Consider the following 10,431-nt stretch of genomic DNA (forward strand, 5'->3'; position numbering starts at 1 on the left):
TAAGGCCTTATAAGCCGTTTAATGCGTCTGACAATTTCACCTGGAATTAGGTGAAATTAGTGCTCGGTTAGCGGAATTGGGGGCAAATTTGTAGGATGGTGTCAAATTTTGGGGAAATTGAGGTGCGATTAACAGAAAGACTTGGGTAAGCCATAAATTCTTTAGTCCTTGATCAAATTAGGAGCAAAAATAGGCTAGACATGCATTTTTGGGCATTCTAGAGCTATTGGAATAGGATTCAGAGCTATCTGAGCATTATAAATTGATGTATTCACACTTTTGAGCATAATAGAGAGGGCCAAGCCATTGGAAGTTGGACCAAGAAGACGTAGCCCAGACGGGGTGAACTCCTTCATCATGTGCTATTGCGATACTGTCTTGGTGATGTTCATGTCTGTTATATGATTTTGTTCAGTCATTTTTTTATGTTAATTTGTACATGAAATTTACATAAAAATAATAAAAAACTCATGTTAAAAATTGCAATTAACCTCATGAATCCTTAAGCACTTTTACATATTCTGAAGTGGAATTTAGCATAACAAAACTAATTTTCGCTTAGCCAGGGGTCGCCACGTGGCAGCCCAAGGACCACCAAAATTTTGGTTAAGGTCTGGGCAACAGCGGTAAGGGTCAAACTCGGGACCTCCAAGCGAAAAGCCAAGCCTCCTACCAACATGCCGCACATATGGTTCTTAGTAACTATGAGTGTCAGCATGTATTTAAGGTTGACGTCGTGCACACTTCGGGGAAAGGGTCATCCATGAGGGCCAACCCTTGGGTGCGTGCCAGTCTACGAGACCATCATCGGAGCAGAGTGGGGGCTTGACTAATGGGGATGAGTTGTTGGCCTTAGCCCCGGACACGTGCCCCCCCCACATGTCTTAAATTTTCGAATTTAAGGGCTTATATGACATTTAGCGTATACGACAATTTTGCCTAAAATTAGGTGAAATCGGTGTTCGATTAGCACAATTAAGGGCAAATTTGTAGGATGGTGCTGGATTTTGGGGCAATTGAGGTGCGATTAGTAGAACGACTCGAGGAAGCCATAACTTCTTTAGTTTTTGACCAAATCAGGAGCAGGAAGTGGCTAGACAGACATTTTTGGGCATTCTGGAGCCATTGGAATAGGTTTCAGAGCTATCTAAGCATTGTAAACAGATGTATTCACACTTTTGAGCATAATAGAGTGGGCCAAGCCATTGGAAGCTGGACCAAGGAGACATAGCCCAGGTGGGGTGAACTCCTTCATCATGTGTTGTGATACTATTTTGGTGATGTTCATGTCTATTATATGCTACTATTCATTCATTTGTTTATGTTAATTTATACATGTAATTTACATAGAAACACTCAAAACTTTATTATTAAAACTTGCAATTAACCTCATGAATTCTTAAGCAATTTTTCATATTCTGAAGAGACATTTAGCACAACAAAACTAATTTTCCCATTCAGATCAATTTTTGGTATCAAGAAGAAAGTCTTGATCTTGTCAGATTGGTGTCCATTTTTATTTTTTTATTTTTTACTTTTACTAGCTTGAAAGTAAGCTCTAATACCACTTTGTTACATACCCCTACTAAATTATCCTAACCACACTTGCAAAAACTTGATTTTCATCTCTCATACATTTTGTCGAACACTTAAAATGTAAACCTTTCTTCTAATGCTTTGTATATGATGAGCCCCAAAAATGAGTAATTATATGGGCTCATTTAGCCTCCTAATTTGACTTAATCCACCATTATCATTATTTTATTGCATGTTTTTTATTATATTTATGCTAATAGAGTGAATTGGGTTAATCATTATGCCAACAAGTCTAATGTGTGCTTTATGTAGATTTTTAGTCAATTTTGAGACAAAATCAAAGGTTTAAATGAGCACTTGGCAGCCAAATTCGTGGAGAGGATTTGTAGGAAGATGTCGCCTTCATTTATGACCTCTTACCTTGAATTCTCCACCACTAGCTCGGAGTTCAAGGGCCACCACATCGATTATCACAAGGGCAACTGAGCAAGGGCTAGTAAAGTTGCTGTTAACTGCAAGTTTTGGCAGCCGAGTCCTTAAAGTTTAGGAGGGATGTTGGGGTCCTCAATTTGTATAAATAAGAAGGCCTAGGGCCTCAGCTCAGTTAGCTAGTTGGAAATTCGATTTTAGTCATTTTTTTAGTCACTTTTTAGGCAGTAGGTTAGCACTGCATTTCAGCACCTTTTCAAGCTTTTGCTTGTAGACAGTGTTTGGGATGTAACTATTATTCTTTGATCAATAAAGATGAATCTAGCTTTGCACCAGCTCTAATCTTCCTTAGGAGGCTGTAGCTCTTGGGTTTGGGCCCAACTCAAGTGCCCAATACCTCTTTTGTGTACTTTAATGTGTCTTTGCTGCATTCTTAGAATAAAATCTGTTATTTAGAATAAGATCTTGCTTTGTTACTTAGGTTGTTTTTGATGGTTAAAGTAGCTTTTCATGCTTTAGGTTGATTTGATAGTTTGGTAAAGGAAAATATCTTCAAAAAAGGCCATCAAGCAACCCTTGATCTCACCTCTCCCTCCTTGGGACCATGAGCTGAGACCAAGGCATCCTTGTTGCCACAAAAACATTGTTCTTACTTCTTCATGCAATTTCTAGTGTTAGATTCTTAGTTACAAAAGTTAGTACCAGTTGTGATTACATGCTTAGATCCATTCTTGCTTGGTTTCCATAGTTGTTTTACATGATTTGCTGCCAATAAACTTCTGTTCATCATGCTTATGTTTTCTAGGTCAAATTAGGTTAATGTAGCTAGATCTTTGGTTTTCTTAGTCTTTGTTTGATTAGTTTTGAAAAATAACATGCAGAGCACCTGTGAAACCTTCTCTCCTACCCTTACCCCATCAGTGCAACCTGCTTCATCCTCTAACTTAGGTTCTTGCCTCTCGTTCGCCACGTTTTCTCACTTTGCCCTAGCTCCTACATTCTTGCACAACATTGCTTCTCTTATCTTCGAACCGACCTAATCGCCTTAACCACTCTTCATCCTCATGCACCAGGTCCTAGACCTCTTCACAGCCTCATCTAACCTCCATTTCCACTTTCCCACCGGCTTTTCCTCCATAAACCCCAAAAATCCTCTCTCGGCTCTTCCTGTAGAAACATCCTGTAGAACCCCTGCAGACTTCCTGTAGAAGCTCAGGAAAGAGGTTTCTTGAGATCCGATCACTGTGAAACTATCTGGAAGGGTGCTAGGGACCCCTTAGGCCCTCTTCTCACCTTCCCAACCTCCTGCAAGCTCCCTCGCCATTTCCTTTCATCAACAACCTCTGCACAGTAAAAAACAGTTAAAGCACATGCATAATAATTCTGCCAACTTACTCAAAAATACAAAAAGATGTTTCTTTTCAGATTTCACTTCAGAAGTAGCTTAGACACATGCACTTAACCTTCCAAAGAATCAATGGCATATTTTCTAGTAGCTTTCATCATTTTTCTTGCATCAGTAGGGCTAGTTGGTAAAACTAGGGTTTACTAGGGTTTGCATTTCCATTCAGCTTTTTAGTTTCTTTCCGCAAGTAGATTAGCCTCCTTCGAGTTAGCTTTCATCCATCAGTTAAAAGTTTCTTCTAATAGCTCATAGAAGTTGGTTTAAGCTCCTAGTGTACTTGTGCCAGCTGATCAAGTGACAGCCGCGACAAGAGCTAGTACTTGTGCATATAGCACCGTCGCTTCCAAGTTTGTTACGAACTACCGGGTTGATAAAATTAAAGAAGGGAGTTCCAGGAGTTGCAGCGTTATTGCTGCAATACTGGGGTCACTAGTATACTATCAATTAAGAAGTTTTTTTCTTATATCATTTTTTTCAGACATTTTGTATGAAATCAAATAAGAAACATTACTTTATTTCCACTTGCAACATACTAATTGAGATATACTACGCAATCATGCAACTTTTGATTTCTGTATTTGAGGTAGTTTATCAAATAATTTGTATGCATATTTTAATAAAACACTTTTAACACATTTATTCAAATGCTTTGCATGCAAATTTGCATGGATAAACTACAATAGTACTATCATACAAAAATGCTAACATACAACAATACTATCCCCATCAATAAAACAACATTTTCATTGGCGCATTTCATCAAAAAATTTGTATGCAATGAATCATTAAACTATTTTGGCATTTCTTCAAACAATTTGCATGCAAACTAATAAAGAAACTTCCTCAGGGAATATCTCCTAAATTATAGTAGTCCAAGTTCTAAAAACTGAACTAGATGATTAGTGAAGTTCCCCTCACTATGTTCCAAGTTTCAGCCTCTACAACATCCTGGATGAAAAGTTATAGTAGAAATGCCAACATGACCTATTTGATGCATTATTTTAGGAGCATCCAAGAAGCTCAACTTCCTTTGATCATATATATTAAAATATTGTGACCCAAGATATGAAAGTTAGACCAAATGATCAACAAGATTTACCCTCATTATGGTCTAAGATTCAACTTCTAGAACCTCCCAGAAGAAACACTATAACAGAAATGCCAACATGACATGTTTGCTGCATGATTTTAGGAGCATATAGGAAGCTCGACTTCAATTAGTATATTCAATGGAATTATTCACAAAAAAGTAGAGATTTACGTAGATAATCTCTATTCATATGCTTGAATAATCATTCTTTTTTAATCTCTAAAGGATGTTTAGTAGGTACTACAAGATAAGGATCTCATTGAACCTATAAAAATATTAGCTCCTTCATCCCTCTAGCATACTACTAGGACATATCATGTTCAAGGATAATGGATTACCTAGATAAAGTTAGAGTGATTCATGATCTCAAACTAGTAAATACCTCTTCCCCTCAACCAACCCCAAAATCAAGTCAGTTTTGAGGCACACAAGGTATTACTGGAAGTATGTGAAATTGGTGGATCCCTTGGGAATGATTCTAAAGGAGACAAATTATTTGGCTTAAAGAATGCCAACAAAGAATCAAAATTCTGAAGGAAATATTTTCAATACTCCAATTCTTTGCTTTTCATACTAGGCCGAATGAACATATGTTCATGTGGATGCTATAAGCATGGAAATTTGGGTTGTTTTAACACATTAGTAGCTAAAGGGATGGATCCCTAATTTATTGAGCTATAACTACTATGAATATTCCATTAGATAGTTCATCATAGGATATTTGATAAAAATAGATTGAAATCCAAAATTTATACTATGATGGTTAATTTTCCTTGACATTTGGATATATTACTTACTATTTTTCCACATATTCATATAATAGATAAAATGCTTTAGCCCTGAGGGTTAGCTCAATTGGTCAAGTCCCCATCATTAAAGCACCTTTGTTATTAAGAGGTCACGAGTTCAATTCTCTTGACAACCTTCGGGTTAGGCTTTGTGGTTGAACTAGTAGGAAGTGACCTCTTTGGGTGGATCTGCTTGGTACAAATATTATGTGGACGTAGCAGTTGTTGATCTTTGGGGCCAGTGAACCACATAGAAAAAAATAGATAAAATGAAAAAAATAAAGAACAATGAAATACAAACACACAACAAACACTTTGAATACCATGATATGATCTAGGAATCCCTTTCAAAATAAAATTGAGTTGGAATTTGAGTTGTTCTACCCTTTTGTTTGAATGGAAATGATGAAAATACAAAGGAGGAGGTACTCTATATGAAGTTGCCTAAGCCCTATGCCCTGTAGGTTGTTGCAGAAAACATGTTGGGTATGTGTTATTGGGTCATAAGGGGGCGATAGCCCCCCTGCACGAGATCCTAGGAAATGCCCCGAGATTTTTTTTTTTGTGGACCCAAGAATGGGGGGGCAGATCGAAAGATGGTGGGCATACCTACCCATGGTTTTGTGCATGGGTTTTGCACATGGTTTTGGGCATGATGGTTTTCTTCCCATGGTATTTTGTAGATCCAATCGAGGGAACTACAATTATGTTCTAATGTAGGGTTAATGGATTGGGGTTTATGAATGCTTCAACATGTATATATGTATTGTAACAATGAAAGGAAAATAATGAAAAATCAATCTGGTAGTCTCGGTTTTGGGATCTAGGGGAAAATTTCCTATGTATATTTGTTTCTGTTCTCGCCATTGCTTATTTTAATGTTTGAAGAATTTGCTTGCAAGTAATTTTTGTAAAGGGTTAAAACCTTCAAAACAAACCTCCTCTACTCCGCTCTCTCTATATCCACCCTCAACTACTTTTCTCTATTATGGAACAAAAATTCTCTCAAATAGAATGGAAGCCATTTTCCTCCCAATGGCTCAATATAACACAACCTAATATCCAGCTAGGGCTTAAATTTGACCCATTCAACCTTTCATATGAGTTATAGTTTGAGCCTTCTAGAGTCTTCTTGGTAGTTTCCACGTGACTAGCCGCATTTCCATGAGAAATGAGTGATGATGTGGCATCCTCTCGAACTATGGTGGTCAATCAAAATAGGTCAACTTCTAGGAGGCATGACTTTCTCATACAAGCTCTTATTGAGGAGATTCTTGTACCATTGGAAAGGTATGCATGTGCATATTATGGAATCTAAGTCTATAGTAGATTCAAAACCACAAAAGTGGTCATTTAAGGTCTTAAAATGGCTCCCAAATTTTCCAAGTTGGACTACTCATAAAAATTACCCTACAAGATGATTCCTCCATTTTTTTCTACTTTGAAAGCATCAAGATGGATGAAAAATATTATAATGATGTGATTCAGATCGTCTATTTCACCAAAATTGTCATTAGCAAATAATATCCACAAAAATTCCAATTGGGAAGCTTTAGGTAAGGTTTGTGCTTTACAAAATAATCAATGTTACTTTTTGTCTAATCAATGCATTTTTTATGTGGATCATGAAGCCTTAAAGTACATTGTCAAGAAGCCATTCTTCTCAAGGAGAATCAAACAATGTTTGGTAGTTCCACAAAAGTGTGACTTTCACATATTTGTAAAAATTGGTTGTAATTAACCTCAAAATGCACCCTAAAATTTTTTCTTACTAATTGAATTATAGTACTCAAGTAGTACTCCACAAGACTATGACTTAATACAATGATAATGACTTGATCATTGACCAATTTTTCCTTTGTAAAACTTTGGTACATGTTGATTTTAAATTTTAACATATTATTTTATCACCTTATAACACATATATTTTAGGTCGACCCTAACCTTTCCCAAGACACTCTTTGGTCTATGTTTTGGGCTAGTGGCATATAAAAATACAATTACTCTTAAATTCACTATGGGGTCACTTAACCACCATACCTTTCAACTTGACTTTAGTCTTATACATATGTAGTTAGGCTTAAATGTTATTTTTACCTCTTATTTAATTCCTACAAGGTTTGACACAAGATTATTTTTGTAAATATGTCATGCAATCATACCATGAGATTTCTCCCCTCCTCCATTCCTTTATGACTAAGTCCTACCCCAACATTATTTACAAATTTCTAACCATGGCATATGGTATTACGATTGTTGCACTCTATGGTTTAAGACTATTTATGAGGGTTACCTCCACAATTGAAATGACATATGAATTTAACACACAGACCATGCTTGATCACATGGATCATTTCTATTGGTCCATGAAGAGGCTCCCAACCTAGCCTCACATGGATCCGCATGGTAAAACATAGACTTTGCAATCAATGGACAATATGGAGTTTTGACAGATCAACAATGTCCAATGCTAGGGTTTCATATTGATCATAATGACCTTCCCTCCACTAGTTCACTTGGTCATTTCGATTAGGTTTATAGAAAAAGTGTTGCTCTACTCTACAACCGGGTTTCGATTTTCCATTCACTACTAAATTAACAAACAACTATAACCTCATCCTCTTTCTAGGTTTCATTCATTTTCCTCTGGTGGAAATACATTGTAGCTTCATATGACTGAACTGGTATGTAATAGAGTAGAAGGTTGATTTTGTAATATATATCTACATTTCCTTACGTCAATTGTTTGTATTGTTAGTTTAACCAATCGTTTTCATCTTCGAGTTGCAATTTTCATAGGGAGTATTTTCCTAATGATGTCGAGATTCTTCTCGGTCTCTATCTATGGAAAGAAATATACTTTAGCTTGCTAGTGGTTTAATTTAAAATGTTTCAAGTGATTTTCTTTGTTCCCCTTTCTCCCTAGGTAAACCTTGCTTTTCATTTCCTTATGTATGACACATTTTTGTCTAATAAACAAACCAATGTATTATATTAACCTTTTCTATTTGTACACAAGTTCAATATGGAGATATGGAGTTACTTCTAGCCTCCTCTCGACAGAGGTTCATTATCAGTAGGGGATTCAATTTCAGAAGATAATATTGAATTGTTCCTTTCTTTAAAAGAAAAAGAAAAAAACCATTATTTAATTTTCTTGCACGCCTTGTTGGTTTTCTAGACATTTTACGACTTAGAGTTTAATTATTAAAACCCTAGCACACCATGGATATTGTATGGCCACAGTTAAATCCCAGTCTAAAGGCTTAGCCATGGTTTCATATATAAATTTCATACTGTGGATGAACTTAATTATGTGGATTTTGTTTAATAAATAAGGTTTAACCCTATGCAAATTTGTTAACTTAAAATCCTTTTATAAATATTTTGATAGAGTTTACATCTATCATAGGTAGAAAACATAGATTTTGAAACAAGGAATCTTTCTGGAACTTTCTCTTGACGAGAGTCCATATTTTAGGTAACTATCCAATTTGGCCATAGTGGTTATTATTTAATAAAACCCTCGGGGTTTCTCATGTATGATTTTCTTGTAATTTTCAATAGAGTGACAACCTAAGGTTTCCTTTGAACCAGTACATTCCCTAGTTTCATGTAGGGTCTTGATTAAGACTAGGCTTAGAATTCATATGGTCATAGCCAGTTCTTGGTCCAGGTTGAAGATTAAATAATTTAGACTTTGTAGCAAGATCTTGTTATCTTTACAAGTATTTATCTTGTTTCCTTATAAGTTATTAGTATTATCTACAACTCTGAGAGAGTTTGTTTGAAAATTTTCTAATGTATACATATAATATTTTAATTTGTAGAAGGTTGAATAAGTTTTGATAACATCCTTTCACATGTAAACTAGTTCACTAATTTATGGGTATAGTGGTTATTAATCTATATTTTTTTGTCAAATTTTCAGTCTTTATAACTATGCTAACAAAATATTATTTTCACTATTACAGGTAATCTTGGCATCCTTCAGCATAACTGTAACTTGTTACAAACTTGTCAAAATTACTAACCCATTTTGAATTTATCGCATACAGGTTAATCTTGTTCCATCTGGTATGCATGCATGTAGAAATAACAGATATAACCATAAATACAAAGATGCAGTAGAAATAACACTTCATTTTCTTTAATCTCAAATACTGAAGTATGCTTAGAAACAGAATGGAAATAAGACTAGCTCGGGCGGTGGTAGCTTATCTCTGAGAAGAGATGTGGCTGCTACATGCCTCTGAGCTATGTTACAATGAGTCTCAAAGGCCTATTTATTATTTAGAAACAATGGAAAACCATAAACATCCAAAAATATAACCCTAGGAGATGAAGCGCCAAACTATGGGCCCCGTTTGGGTAAATTGGTACATCAACTTCCTGGGGTGGTAACTTTCGCATACGATCTTAATTTGATGCACACAATACCTCGTTAGAAAGATATATCCGAGGACTAAAAATAATTGGACCATGTTGGTCCCAATTTTCCAAAAGAAATATCGTTTAGGCCCTCAAAACGTCTCTAGAAGTTCAAGACCTGAAAAACTGCCAAAAATAGTAAATTCTGCTACAAATAAGGAACTGAAAAAATGAAAGAAACAATGGTGGGGGGTCCAAGTGGAATCGTGGGTGGCCACCAATATCCACCTAGATCATTCCTCCCCCCTTAGGAAGCAATGGTCCCCATTGCATTGAGTTCCTCCATGAGACGAGGAAACTTCTGCTGAACTTGGTCCGTGGTGAGCCACTTCCCCTGGTGAAGGAGTTGGCCTACTTTGACAACTTGATATAGTTGGATCCTTTGCTATCAGGTGTTCTTGATCTGTGTGTCCATGATCTGATCAATTGTGGCTTGTTCCATGCAATATGGATTTAACTCTGTAGGTGTGAACTGTTCTGCAATGTCTGAGGTGTCCAACAATGGTGGGAAGTATGGTTGAAGGCGGTCCAAATTGAACACTGGGTGCAAGCCAAGGAATTGGGGAATGCTGAGCTCAAATTCATTGTCTCCCACAACCTTGGTAATGGTGTAAGGACCATATCGGAGTGGTCTAAGTTTTTGATAGGCTTCGGTAAAGTGTTCCTTCTGCAAATGCAACCAGACTTTATCGCCCTCCTCAAACTTGTGTGGCACTCGATGTTGATCATGTCGCTGCTTGTACTTGGAATTT

Source organism: Pinus tabuliformis, chromosome 8 (genome assembly GCF_031772625.1).
Source record: "Pinus tabuliformis cultivar Carrire ecotype Pingquan chromosome 8, CPIR1, whole genome shotgun sequence".
NCBI classification, from domain to species: Eukaryota; Viridiplantae; Streptophyta; class Pinopsida; order Pinales; family Pinaceae; genus Pinus; species Pinus tabuliformis.